Consider the following 15747-nt stretch of genomic DNA (forward strand, 5'->3'; position numbering starts at 1 on the left):
ATGTGGGATGGATCGAAAAAAACATACTGTCGAACAGTGCTGGCAGTGCTGTTGTTTCTTGAACTATTTTTTTATAAAATTTTTTTATTCAGGCCAATTCGCGTACAAGCTTTACGTGGCAGATTAAATAATTTTTTTACCATTGGATCTCGTTGTCACCCTTTTTCTAGGAGGAGAGGAGCTTCCATTTTTATCTTGCGATGATTGAGGGGCACTTTGTTCGTGGCTCGTCTCGTAATCCATTGCATTGTGCAGGTTGTTTACAAAACTGATATGTAACCAGTTGATTTTCATACGTAATCAGCGTTTTACACAAATATATCCCGTCCTGATCACAAATGATGTAAGATGGAATTGCTTTACGTAGTTGCATACGTACCACTCGCACGCCATTCCTGATACCCGGAAAAAAATCCGCCATACTTCCCTTTCGATGGAAAGAACTTCACCGTACTGCGACATACTTTCCCGAACAAACTGATCACTGGTCTGCGGGGGAAGATCATGCACGCGTACTTCTATGGCATTGTCCACCAAGTACACAGGGATTTTATATTTAACATTAACATGATCAACACTGTGCACCCCGTTATTAACCGAATCAAATGCAATTGCATCTCTTTCACGTTTGAACATAATGTACACACAGTTAGACGCCTTGTTGAATTGAATCTCACTTACATCATTAAAGTTTAGATACATTCGTTCCTTAGGCAAGATTTTAATTTCGGTTGCTGCTGGTCTAACTTTGCAGCTCTTGAAATCAATACAAATTGAATTTGGTCTTGTATTTGCCCATTTCGTACACACTGCACTGTATTGTCTTTGTTTCTATCGTCTCGACCGATAGCAGTTTTCGACGGTGTCGGATGAGATGCGAGCACGAACTGTCTTGAACTATTTGATATTTAGAATTGGAGTACGATGATTTTGTGCCAGATCAAGGAGACTACACTCTTACCAGCCGCAAGTATATTTTTTGTTGAAACCTAACCAAAATCAACTGAAGTGCATCTCTGCATTTTAGGTAACGAGTGATGTCCTCAGTATTGAGGTAAATGTAAGTACTCTTAGTGTTGTCATGGCAACTTTAAGATAAACGACCTAATTTTGGATAGCTCATAGAAAAGCTCGACAATGAGCTATTTCTTGTCAAAAATAATTAAATTCGATTTTCTGTGTACACCTCTATTTATATAGCTGCATGAATGTCTAGCTAGATGAAAATGTTTTAAAATACGTTATAATCCTTCAAAATAACAGCTGTCCGTTTCATAATGATGAAACCAACAGTTTCTAAAATATCCATATGTAGGGATTAGAAACTATAACGACAAATTGGAGCCAAATATACCATCATCTAGGGGCCCACCCGGAACAGAACTGCTACTGAAATACAAGATGTGAAACACCGGTCAAAATCGTTGGTTGTGTAAGAGGAATCAAGAGGATGACATCATTATGGTATGCTGCGATTAGCTCGTGAAAACGTAAGTCAATTCAAACCGATTTTTCCGTGGTAATGAAATACTGAAACAACGTTGCAATACATGTTTAAGTTAAATGTTTCTGAATCAATTGATAGTTAAATTATATAAATAAGCGTTCAAAATTATGCCAGAAATAGGTTACGCGACTAGTTTTGCGTATTTTAATTGACACACGGCCCTGTATAGTGAGGAATATTAGATTTATCCTCTATTCTAAAAGAAATTGAACTCACCTTCCGGAGTTAACAATCCAACGGAATACGGTAGATACGAATCCACAGCAGAGTCTAATACGGAAACGAAAAAACCAGCCAGTAAGTTCACAGTCGAATTCCAGGATTATCAAAACAGCTAAAGCGGGAAACTTTCGGAAGAGCACTATTATAATTAAACTATACATTGGAAGCTACTAAACGAAAATCCCATCATTTGCTTAAACTTTACTTATCATCAAGGATGTCAGGTCATTTTGAAAAAAAATCGATCCAAAAATTAGTCTGTGTACACCCCATATAACAGAGAGCGGGTCATTTCGCCAAAAGCCATTTCGCCGAAAGTCGTTTCGCAGAAAGGGTAATTTCGCCGGTCATGTTTCCTGTATGTACTGTCTCCTGTATAACTGATGCTGCGCAGCAACATAACCGAAGCCAGCTGAGTCGGCCGCCGCTAATAGTCAACAAGTTATTCAAGAAGTATAATTGTAGGTCAACAAAACGGGCGTTACGTTATCATCTTTCATTTGTCTCTATTTCGAATCAATTCCAATTACGATTTTAAGACGATTTCAGGATTCGGCGAAATGACCCTGATCCCATATGACAACATTGTACATCGGGATCATTTTGGTAGTAAAATAAAAAAGGTCACGCCACTTTCAAACGCTATTTGAATACTTTAAGGCGCAAAAGGTCACTTTTAAAATCTGTAATCATTTTGAAAATTTGAAAAAAAAATGACTTTTTTAAAATCTGTGCAGTATATTGAGAATCTGTGAACCTGGCATCTCTGTCAGGATAAGTCCATTAGCCATTTCATCAATTAGGGACCATTCACACATTTCAGCTCCGCGACGGTTCAGTAAAAGTGCCGTCAGTATTTTTTTTTTGTCGGAACCCTTCCGTTCCCGTGCTGTTTACGTTCCGGCACAGCAAATGAAGTGACATACCGGCTTCAGTGAAAATAAAAAATATCGGTGACGACAAATTTGAGTTTGCCGGACGGACCCTACCCTGACGGCGAGCTGCACTGAAACAGCACGGTGCCGGATAGGTGTGAATGCGCGCATAGAAAACGAATGAAATAATATCAGTATCCGTGCACGGTTTCGTGCCGGCACTGAACCAGACCGAATATGTGCGAATAGTCCTTTAATGTACTAAAACTCCTACACTGAATCAGGAATCAGAACAAATTGGCTCAAATGGCACGTTCCCCTTAATATTTGAAACTCAATTCAGAAAGCAACCCGAAAGTAGAGTTGCCATTTGGAAATCTGTGTTTCAACTTGAAAAATCCTTGTTGCATATTTTCGATCATAATCTGTGGAAAACATTTTCAAAATGTACCATTTTTATGAAATATTTATAAAAAACTGTATAAATCTGTAAAAATGCGTGCTACTTCATTTGGAAAACCCGTTTAAGTATTTTTGAATTCAAAAATTTGATAAAAACATTGAGTGCAGAGAAAAAGACAGGAATGTTACAATCGCTTAAACACATTATTTTTTTACGATCGCGACCTTTATCTTCGCCAGAACGGAATAAAAACTTAGCCGGTTCTTCTGGAACAAATGTTTGTATCCGGTTCCATTCCCAAATTCTCGGAATTAACTATTTGCACTGGAGTATTGATGTCATTGTCTCTAAGAGAAACTTTTTTGTTATATTTATATTTTTATATTTCCTTCATCTATCTCTTTCAACTGCGTTGTATATGGATTGGAAAGTAACTGGTAAAATGGTAAAACAGAGGATCCTTCAACTGCGTTCAACAATCGGGTAATAATTTCACAGACATTTATTACTCGTAGCTGAGTCCTCTCTATTTCTCTACAACATTGTGCAGCCTTGCTGACGGGAATAAAGCCGCATTTAGTATAATATCTTGAAATTTCTTTGTAGTAGTAGATCTTCAATGTCAGACTTTAAAAACTCATTCCTGCCTACCCTGCCTGTATCTGCTCAACGACAGCCCAGTTCGGTTATGCTATCAAAGATCACACGCTGGCTCTGTGGCATCGGTGGAGACCTGCTCTCTCACAACTGATAACAACTTGCCGAAATCCTGCTTCGTGTTTCCGTTTCGAAAGTCTGCGTTTGGAATCCGTACGGACGAGCCGATGGAAAACCAGCGGCAGCACAAGTCGTCCAGCGAACTGGCAGATAACATCGTGCAGTCAGTTTTCCCTGGGCTATCGCTGAGAACGGTCGAGTTTTCCTTCCTAACAGTTTGGCTCTGTGAGTGTCGGTTTTCTCCAATTTGTTTTTTTTTACCACAGTATACGCTAGAGTTCGCGCAATTCTTGCATTGTTGGTAGGACTCTGTGTGCGTGTTGGTACGCGTCTGGTACAGTGATAAATGGGTGACAGTGGAGTAGGAAGCTTTCTCCCAAGGAAATCGGTATTTTGGGGGTGTTGATTCGAAGATTTTCTTTGTTTTTTCGGTGAAGAATCAGGTGGCTGTGGCGTGAGAGTTTGATAAATGCCTACCACAACAATTGATGTCAAGTGAAATCTGATTAATGGTTGATGTGGCAAACGTATTCACCAGTGTCATAGAAGCAGGAAACCGATCCAGATCTGTGGACTACATCTAATCTAGTGCTGTAAAATGTTGCTCATATAACCGTGCCGGAGTACACCAGAAAGGAAGTTCTGTGAACGTATAGGTTCCGTTATTTGCCTAATGACGATTGTCGCTAAACCGAATTAAAACATATTAGTTTGTATTCAGTGTAGATGTTAGGGAATCGAGGATTTCTGAATACGAGAATTCTACGGAAATTGTAAAACTTTCGGATTCACATACCGGTAAGTGTGCTGCTACACGCAACGAAAAATATTGTAAAAGTAAATTTTGGTTTCACGATACGATTTATTTTATTGGTATAGTGATAAAAGAAAAGTAGATTTATTTTAGCAAATATTGTTGCTTGAAATTACAGAACTTAGTATTTGATTTTTCTCAGTTGATAAATTTGTTTCAATAAAGTTTTTGATAAAAATAGCAAATATTTTACTTGTGCGTTCCTGTCAATTTCTTGACAAACAATTTCATAGTAAATTTACCTCACAAAATTAGTTGAAAATAAACTAACTTTAAATAAAGGTGATATTTATTGTGATTTGAATTTATACACTTGGCACTAGAAATAAATGATAAGCTTAGTATTTCAACTTACCCTTTTTTTGTTAAAATCATACATACAGTCTGTTACATAAGAGCGTGGTCACTGTTGTGAGAAAATGAAAAGACTCAACAAGAAAATACTTCTGAATAATGTTTTATTAGATCAACCCTATTCAGCGGTAATAATGGCTTGACACCTTCGAGGCATACTTTGAGCAAGATTTTGCGCGTATTCTTCTGAAAACAACCTCCAAATTTGTAAACTCGGCGAACAAGCTGTTTCAAATTGTGTGATCGGTTTTACCCAAGCTTCATCTTCATTTAAGTCCAAACGTTCTCAATTGGATTGGCATCGGGCGACTGAGAGGGTCAATCCAAGGTCACGACACCATTTTACTCCTTTGCCCATTCAAGACGTCAATTTTGAAGCACCGTCGCGCAAAGTTAATGTCGAATTCTTCAAAAACAGGTCACAAATCACTTTTTTGACTTTTACCGACAGAGCCGCGATTTGAAAAGTCCGACATTTTTCACCTTTTTAAAACGATTCACCCACTTACTCACAAACTGTTTCGACTTTTTCATGTATTTCGCCGCGGCAGCTTGGGTAATTCTGGGTGCGAGTGCAAAAAAAAACTGCTTCGAAGCGCGTAGCGTACGCGGTATTCATTTTGGAAAAATGCTCAAATCGAATTGTAAACAATAGTCAGCTGATTTATTCTCGCATTGCATCAATGACACTACTGCCCTCTGTGTTAATAAAAAATATCACACCATTCCACTTTACTGATCGCGAGTAATCGTGACCAAGCTATTATGTAACAGACTGTATTTGTCTGTCATTAAGAAAAAAAAACAAATTTTCAAAAGTCCATTTTTAAACTAATTTTTAATCGATTTTTATCCATTTTCAAATTGTTAAATGCTATCAACAGCAGTTTTGTCGTGGGATGATCGATTTTTTTACATGCTATAATCAATCTTTAGGGATATTAATTTTTATTGTAATTCGGCGTTCAATCCGTTCAAGATATAGATCCAACATCAATTGTTTTCTGTATGCAGATTTAGTAGTATTTTGAATTATCCCTGCATACACTTGAATCTTTAAGAAACGCTAAGAAAACAACAGAAGCACATACATTTTCCCTCTAAAATTCTCTGGTTTATAAGGAATAAAACTGGTATGGTTTATTATTATTATTTTACTTCGGCTGATACGGTTTATTCAAGTTGTATCGTTACACAGGTAAGATCATACACACTCAGAAAATTTCGCAGAATTCGGTAATTTTTTTACCGAATTTTCAACAGCTGAACGTTCGGTAATCAGTTCGGTAATTAAATTGATTACCGATCGTTCGGTAATTGCTGAACTGTCAATCAACTACCGTAAACTGTAAAGCAAATGGATCTAACTGATTGTTCGGTAATTTTTTGATTGTTTGTTTTCTTTTGGTTGGAATTCTGGATTTTCGGATTTTAAAAATCAACACAAATTCACACAAACGAATGAAGAAAATTACAATCTGTTGTGGCTATGGTTTTATTCCACGAAAATATGAGCGCCCTCCGAAACACTGCATTTTCCCCTCGAACGATTTGTGTAGGCAGCAAGTGGACAAGCAATACAAAATTATTTTCTGCCTATAAGTAAACAAAAAGCTTTTACTGATTCTAATGTTTTAAATACTTTAGCACCTGTACCTCAATCCATTCGAAGAACACTTACTGAAAATTTTAATAACTGTTTGACAGTTAGTTTCAATACAATCAATTTTCACAGAAGTTCGGTTATTGGAAGATAATTTTACCATACCGTGGTTTTTACCGTACTCGGCGACTATTCAGATTTACCGTATGAATTGCATATCTATTTACAAAATTCTGTAATGAAAATTTACGTGAAACTGATCGTCCAGTGAAAATTTGCATAACTATTGTAAAATAAAACTCATGTTCCGAAATATCGGTTCATTTCTACCGAAATTTCTCGTCAAAAATATTACCGAACAAAGGAATTAAATCTTAGTGTGTAGATATAATTAATCATTTTTTTATGCAAATGTAAAACACGATTGAATCAACAAATAATTGACAATAACACCAACTCAACTTTTGTTGACATGTAATAAATGGTTAATTTATTTGAACAATAAAATCAGCCAAATCAAATTATTTTTTCGTTGGCCAGGATCAGAATTTATCTTCGAATCAAACAGTTATAATTGTTGATGTAGAAGGGAGAAATTGGTTCATAACAATCATATTCTAGCTTGAAATTATCAGAAATCATATTTAAAAATCTACTGACTGTTTTGTTATTTTAATCAAGCTCCATTTCTCTGCGTGTACTTAGCCCATGTTTCACAAAAGGGCTATATTTATCTAGCCTACATTATTGATAATTTTATTCAGAGAGAAGTGATTGCTGTAAAAAAATGTTGTTGAGGGCTGAGATTCTGGGTGAAAATTGTGTTGAACGATAAAAATTTTAGTGTATGAATAAATTTATCTTGATAATTTCCATCGAACTACGGATATATTTGTGAGGCTTTTGAAGCTATGACAGCATCAGAAAATGCTTAGATCAATAGTTCAAAAATGAAAATAATGTCGGACGGAAGAAAATTGGAAAACCTGTATTAATCCACTTAGTGGTGTAATGATGCCTTTCTCATATTCCTCATAACATCATAAATAATACTGTGGAATTCGCCAAAACAACTGTTCATTGTATAGAAATAGGAAAGTTTGTGTGGACTTAGTCTAACAAATCTGCAAATCCTGTTTACCCTGTACTTTCGGAACCGGAAGTTGTATCCACAACAAATTTAGGAATTCCGTATGAAACTGTTTGAACCTATAAGTTTGTGAAAAGCCTTTCACGCAGCTTACCATGATTCGATTCCCAAACCCGTACATAGAATCCGAAAGTTTTCCTGGCTTATTAAGGCGATGCTTTTGTATGGAAAACTCGAACTCGATCGAGCTACAGAATGCAAAATTTCGTATTTGATCGAAACAAACCAATTCGGACGAAATACAGAATCGGGGTGACTATCTCATGCTCTATTTCGATTAACCCTCAGGGTACGGACTATAAAAAAGTTACGTTCAGTACGGACAGGGTTAGCCTAACCCGGCGATTTTGATTGGGTGTATATCGAACTGTACTTTGTCAATTTGAATAATTTTTTTTTATTTTGTGTGAAATTGTCTCAAAAATATAATAGAATTGTCAGATTAATCATTTAACTGATTGAAAAAAAATTATAATGAAAAATGTGAACGGGTCTTGAATTTTTTTTTGTAAAAAACGTTTTTTTTTCAAAATGCTGTAACTTTTTGAAAAAAAAAAAAAATATTAACATTGTATAACTCGCATTTGAAAGGTAAAAAGTAGTTCTTACAAATGTCCATAACGGTTTTTTGATTTATTCCTAAAACTATATTTTTTTTGAAAAATGAAAATACGCGTTTTTTTCGAGTTAGCGAAGAAACGTTGTTTCGTTGATTTATGATGATAAAGGTTAAAATTAATTACTTTGAACAGCAACGCTTCGAGTGATTCGACGCGTTGCCATGTTTTTAATGCGTGTTCTTTAACAAAAAATTACAAAAAAAAAAACAAAATTTAACGAGTTATAATTCACTACGAGCAGCAAAGATTTCGATATAAGACGTACGTTCAAGTGATTGAGATCTACTACAATACTTCGCTTACACCATGTACAACGCGTTGTTTTGAGGTTAGAATCTACAAAATTAAGTAAAGAGTACGTATTCTTACTTACCTTTTTATTCCTCAGCGGCAAACAGACGAAAACGAAAACTTAATTTTTTTGAAAATTTTGGATTTTGTAACGTTCGATACGGACTGGGTGTACCACACCCGAGCACAATGTTTATATGTGTCTAGCTCGGACACAAAGCGGAGACTGACTCTGCCGCTTGGGCCTCTAATAGTGTGTACCTATAAGTTTTTTCCCCCCCTGGTCCGGACCCCCCTCGCCGACTTCTCTTCGTATGGCGCTTCTTTCAAATTTCGCTCGGGTTACGGTAACCCAGTCCGTACCCTGAGGGTTAAGGATCAAGAGTAAACCAAATTAACTTGTGTTGGTAATTTATATATTACGAACATCTTATTTGGTGCGTATGTCATACACTCAAATAAAAATTCACGTTCGATTCACTTGAAAAATCACGTAAACTGGTTTCAAATGTCAAATTGAATATTTTACGTGACGAAAATGAATGTTATACGAAAATCCCCTAAAATGAATAGAGTCATCACATAAGGTTTACGTGAAATGACCAAACGTCAAACAATCTACGTGAATTTCCAGTGTGAAAAATTCGATTTTGAAAATGGCGAACAGGGCTAAAGTGTAAATATTTGCGAAAAATGTTAATTAGTTCCAGTTTTTGACTGTGTTCAACTGGACTGAGTGCCTGCGTGAGTCCGGAAGTTTGCCCGCTCCTGCCGAAACAGGCCGTTGGTCCACCGAAAAACGAGTTCAAAATCGGTATTAAGCTAGAGATACTGGAACCATGTAATGCGACTTTAACCTGCATCGGTTGTGTTGTGGGAGTTCTCGACTCTCGACTGCGGCTTCGGTTGGATGGCAGTGACAACGAAAACGATTTTTGGAGGCTTGTCGATTTGAGATACCACGACGTAATTAGTTTCTTTTTAAGCTATTGAAATTATATGCTAATTTTCTGAAATAAATGTTTTATTTTTCATGGTATGTTTTATTTCATTGATTTATATAAACATCTGAAATCTCCCTTTTGACTTCAACCGATATATAAAATAGTAATTCTCTGGTATCTAAATTTGATATGAACTGATAGGTAAATGGGATATGAACAATACATTACATTCTACCTATGAAACACGTAACTTTTACTAGATTATGCATTAAACCGCTTTTAAATGCCAGTCCATTCAAATCTACGTGAAAAGTAGGGTGGAAAATATTCACATAACTTTTCACGTAACTATAACATGATTATTATTTTGAGTGTAGATCTATGTATTCATATATGCAATGCTACCAGTTTATAAAAGTGGCTTGCATGGATGAGTTTCAAACAATCTTTTGCAGCAATAATTAATTCTCAAAAGAACGTTAAGCCAGACTTTTTGGATGAAATATCAGTTTTGATAAATTTTTCACCAACGTTTGGTGGAGAATTGCTTGCATTTTATGACTGTAGATTTCAATTCCCTAATAAAAAAAGTTAGCAACACTGCTTCAGTGGATTTGTATTAGATTGCGCTACACAAAATAAACAAAACTAAATATTTTCTGTTACAAAAGCAGTTTTCCGGAAAAATAAATAGTTTTACGACAACATTCCATATTCATTGCCTTTTGCGTGTTAAATTAAAGGTTCCTATTTTGTGGGTTTATTTATAGAAGGTAAGTCTTTATATCGCAATAATTTCTGCAAGAAAAAAATCCATATAGGAATGTGTTTATTCCTTATCAAATGTGTTAGTGGATGTAAGCTGAAACTGAAATATTTTTTCTCGAGCAATTTTAAGGAAAGTGGAAGAGTTATAGACTATGGTATTCGCTTTTCTTAAATTGCAATTTTAAGCAGAATGATCCGATTGGTTCATTTTTCAACCATATGGAAGATTTGTTAATTAAAATCAGGAGAAGAAGCGCCGGAATTTGTTTTTATGCACACATTGTTGACATTACTCATACGCTTGCAAAGAGTCTTGCTCCTTAAACGAAATCGAACAAACGAAGCGAACCTGCGATTCTGTTACTTTTGCATATGTAAGTTAAGCTAAACAGCATGAATCAGCAGCAAAAATATGTAGTAGGATTATTATTATTATTATTATTATTATTATTGTTATAAAGACTGTGCCAGAAAGTATGGACGAACTTTGATTTCGCTGTAAATAATTCACAAGTGTTAGATATTCAAATTTTATTCGATATACTGATAATATTAGACTACGACAACAGAATATTATTCTCAACATTTGCTAATTAGCCATTGTGGACTAGCTGGCGCACCTTCTCGCGAACGTTCCCCCTGAAATTCCGTACAGACTGCTTGGCCACGAGTTTTGACACTTTTTTCCAATTTTTTGCGAACTGTTGAATGGTTTCGGCTGCCGAGACATGTTTCCTAAGATGTGCCTTCGTTAATGCCCAAAATTTCTCAATTGGTCGAAGTTGTGGGCAATGTCTTTTGGGACGAAAGTGACATTTTTGGTAGTATACCATTCTACCGTTGATTTCGAGTTGGGGCAAGAAGCAAGATCTAGCCAGAAGACAGCATCCTTGTGACTTCGAATCATGGGTAGAAGTTGTTTTTGTAAACATTCCTTGATGTATATTTCGCTGTTCATCAAAGCAGTGGTGATGAAGGGTTTCGTAATCTTACTGCAGCTACAAATTGCTTGCCAGATCATAGCTTTCTTACCAAATATTTCGGCTTCAATCGATGTCTCGGACTGGTTTAACACTTGCTCTTCTCGCACCGTATAATATTCTGGTCCCGGCAAGGATTTGTAATCGAGTTTCACGTAGGTTTCGTCGTCCATGATTATGTAGTTCAAATTTCTAGCAAGAATCGTATTGTACAACTTTCGAACCCTCGGCCTGATCGATGCTTCTTGTTTTGGACTACGTTTTGGTTGTTTCTGCTTCTTATAGGTTCGAAGATTCAAACGTTCTTTAGCACGAAGAACATTTGACTTCGAAGTGCCCACTTTTTTGGCCACATCCCGAACTGAAATCTTCTTCTTTTGCTCGAACGCCTTCAGTATACGTTTATCCAACTGAGGATTAGCAGAACCTTATTTTGACCCGTTTTCGGTTTATTCTCAAAGGTGTTATCCTCACCGAACTTCCTGATTGCATTTCGCACGACTTTTTCACTTATTCCTTCTATTTTTGCTATATTTCTCAGTGACAATCCGCGTTCTGTGCACCATTTGTACACAATTTTTCGACATTGTTCTGCTGAAAGTCCACGCATTTCGAAACAAACTAATAAAAACGAATAAACAACTGCACAAGTGGTTAGAGAAGAGTGTAAACAACCGGACGGAGCCATAAAATGGACAGATTCTGAACCATTGCGAAATGGCTGCGGTTTTTGGTTGCGTGCATACTTTCTGGGACAGTCTTTAATTGACATCAGTACACCACCAGCACGGTATTACTGCAATACCGGCTGTGAAAATTGCATTTACATTGCGAAACTTGAAAACTCAATGTAAGTTTAAATTTCAATTATTTGACATTATTTTATTCTTTTGATCGTTTTTATCATAAAAACCTATTTTAATCCATCTAGTGGTGTAACGATGCCTTTCTCATATATAATGTTGTGGTATTCTGTTCAAAATTTTTTTCTTCGATTTTTGAAAGAAACCAAGGGTTTGTTTGTGCATTAACCAGTATAACATACTGAATGAAACAGAACTTTGCTTGCGTAGGTCATCCTTAAGAAAACGTTATGGGTTCAGTATTATATACACTTTTGGCACCGGAACCCGAAAACCGGTATAACCGAAGTCTAGTACTAGTTTTTATTCAAATTTTGAAGACTTTATACGATTTTGCCATCGTACTCTAAACGACGGTTTGAATTTTGGTTGTATCCGAAAACATGCAGTAATTTTTGGTAGTATCTTATGACCGTTCTTTTGACCCTAAGATTTGGAATATCGGTTTTGAGTTCAGTTTATAAATTTGTTTACGGTTTTTGTTTCACCAGTTTACGATGTACAATATTTAACACATTTTACCCTATAACTTCTGAACTGGAGGTCGAATCCAAATTAAATTCAGGAATTCCGTATGGGACCGTGAGACCTTTCGTTCGAATCAAAATTTTTGGAAATCGGTCAAACCATCGCTGAGAAAAGTGAGTGAACCGATGCTTCCGGAACCGGAGACCGGGAACCAGGGTAGCCGGAATCGGTTTGCTTAGTTGTCTACCGATAATGACTATCGATTTGTGTAGTTTCGAGACCAGTTTAGGAAATTTTTAACGGTTTTTGTTCGGCCAGTTTTATTGACTGTGTATTGTACCACTTTAACACACTTTACCCTATAACTTCTAAACCGGTAGTCAGATCCGGACGAATCTAAGTTTGTGGAAATCGGTCTAGTAGGTTTTTCAAGTGATTGCATAAACTTTCTATATGAGAAAGGCTGAAAGGTAAAGTAGCAGATATAGTTTTCTTTATAGCGTGTACGAAATAGAACAAAGCACGCATCGTTTTTTTTTTTTTTTTTTTTTTTTTTTTTTATTAACTATTTATTGAAATATGAGTTAAAATTAAATTATTAAGATTTAAATTGGGTGTTCAGCCACAAGTGGTGACTTTTCAGCCCTGTTATATATATATGATTTGGTTATTACCATGAAGACATCATTTGCTTCCGCAATTCTGAGATTTTTGTGTAGGGAAAATTCTAAACCTACTTGTATTGTGTAATGGGGAAAAGGAACTTATATACTAACTTACTAACTAATACAGAGAGCGAATCGATTCAATTGAAGATTGCATCGATTTTTGTCGGAAAAGCACGCATCGTTCGTGTTGTGTTTTCCTCTTCCACGTTGCACGTACCGATGCGTACTATTGTTGCATTGTCGGATCCGGATGAAATTTCACAGTAGCATTTGACAAAATGTGAGTTTCAATTTAAACCAAGATTTGGGCAAATCGGTTCAAGTATCGCTGAGAAATCGAAGTGAGTTCTATTTTTGGAGTTTTTGTTCACTACTTTCGGTGCTTCCGGAATAGGAAAAGAGAACCAAATTTAGTTTATATACCCACAAACTAACAATTTCTGCAAACTAGAAGAATATATCAGACAGTTTTATGGAATGTTTTTGACTTATACTCATGAAATTGGTAATTTTACACTTATCACAGTTTAGTTTTCGAAACCGGATGTCGGATCCGGATAACATGTTCTAAACATTTTTAGGAAACTATAGGACCTTTCATTTGAGTCTTAGTTTGTGAAAATCGGTTAAGCCGATTCCGATAAAAAAGGGTGCACATTTAATCACTAATTTTCACGTATTACCCTGTAACTCTGGAACCGGAAGTCGGATCCAAATGAAATTCATTAGCAGGCTATGGGACTATAAGACATTTCATTTGAATATAAGGTTATGAAAATCGTCTCAGCCATCCCTGAGAAAAGTGAGTGTCTATTTTTCAATTTTTTTGGTGCATATCACCTTTTGACTCCGGAACCGGAAGTCGGATCGAGATGAAATTGAATAGCAGCTATGGGACCATGGGACCTTTCATTTCAATCTAAGTTTATGAGATTCGGTTCAGCAATCTCCGAGAAAAGTGAGTGCATATTCTGTCGGAATCTTCCATTTTTTATAACGGACAGATTTTCGAAAGCGATTAAAGACCAGAGCTGCCATACAAAGTCTGTCTTCTGAAATAAAAATCTTTTCACCATTTGTGACGCATGAACATCAAATTCTGTGAAAATCTAAATTTGTAAGATAATCTGTGACACAGAATTTATTTAGCAAAAATTATTGAAAATATCTTTAGTTTTACAGAGAAATCTGTGAATATGGTTACCCTGTCACAGACAGGTAAGGAGTCTGTAAAAATCTAGTCTTTCATTAGCAAGACAACACACAGTGAACACAGATTGATGAAAAAAAGACCAGGCATCCAGGGCTTACTTTTGAAAAGTACTACTGGATTGGCAAAAATAAAGGTTAGCAGTAACGATAAAAGAACAATTAATTCCAAGTTTTATCATTCTAGTTTGTTTATGATCTTTATTTACTTCATTAATAATTTAGTATGATGATTTTATTTACTACAGAACCTAGGACGGAACATATTTCGTTTACACAACACTCGTTGAGGAATGCAAATGATAAATTGCTCATGGATTATATATGATTTGAATTATGCTGATTGTCGTCTTTGGCTTCCCTCAACGTAGAATAAAACAGAAAACTTCATGCCTTAAAAACATCTGTGGTTACCTTATTTCAAAAAAATTATTTCAAGGCGAAATCCGATAATTACTTGTTATTCACGAAAAGATCGAAATTAAAACGGCAATTTGCCAAATGGGACAATCAGTTATGGATTCACTTCTAGAGAACAGCGTACAATCAAAAGTTTCTGCGATCAACGTTATTGAGATTAATTGTAAATATGAGTTCGTTCCGCTGACACTAGCTAAAATACTGATATTGAATTTAAATATTATGCAAAGCAAACTCGTTACTAAAGTGACATATTCTTTGTTGGAAGTTTGGTAAGTGTTATTCATATTATTAATGATATTAGCGAATCGACGTTAGGTAAAACTGTTGGTAAACTAAAGTTGACTATATTTTACTATAAGGTATCGTGTATCTTCCGATGATGTAACGGATTCTTATGCCATATTTGACGCAGCAAATCTACACTATTGAAATATGTTGTACATAAACATATCTTTGTATCTCTCTAATTTCTTAATATTACGATGAGGTCTTGTTTCGGTTGTTTGTTCTATTGTACTGCTATTTGTTAAACACTTACTGTCTTGTGCAATGTATAGGGAATCATTGATGTTATTAAGATTCGGAGCTCGTTTAATATCTTGCACGTTACGAGTATATTGAACACCGCGTTCGCTCCTAATATCAACTGTAGCTCCATCTCTCATCAGAACAGTAAATCGTTCAGTGGAGAAATTTGGATCTGTTTTGTTTTTCTCTAGGACAGGACCAGACAACTGGCTTCTTTTTCCAGAAAAATATTTCTCTTCTTATTCCGGTTGCTCCCTACTGTAAATAATAAATGCCTCGCGATCACTGTTGCCAGTAGAGATAATTATTCATTCTGAAAACTTTTTCCCCTTATAACATG

General features: G+C 35.8%; 1 protein-coding gene across 2 annotated transcripts in view; it reads left to right on the top strand.

Annotated features, from left to right (window-relative positions):
• Positions 1-3846: 3846 nt before the first annotated feature.
• LOC131439303 (GTP-binding protein Di-Ras2) overlaps positions 3847-15747 on the top strand; it is a 273635-nt gene continuing 261734 nt past the window's right edge. For both annotated transcript variants that reach the window (XM_058610163.1, XM_058610162.1), the window contains exon 1: positions 3847-4522. The gene's annotated coding sequence lies outside the window, so the exon portion shown is untranslated. The remainder of the gene's footprint in view (positions 4523-15747) is intronic.

Source organism: Malaya genurostris, chromosome 3 (genome assembly GCF_030247185.1).
Source record: "Malaya genurostris strain Urasoe2022 chromosome 3, Malgen_1.1, whole genome shotgun sequence".
Taxonomy (NCBI): Eukaryota; Metazoa; Arthropoda; class Insecta; order Diptera; family Culicidae; genus Malaya; species Malaya genurostris.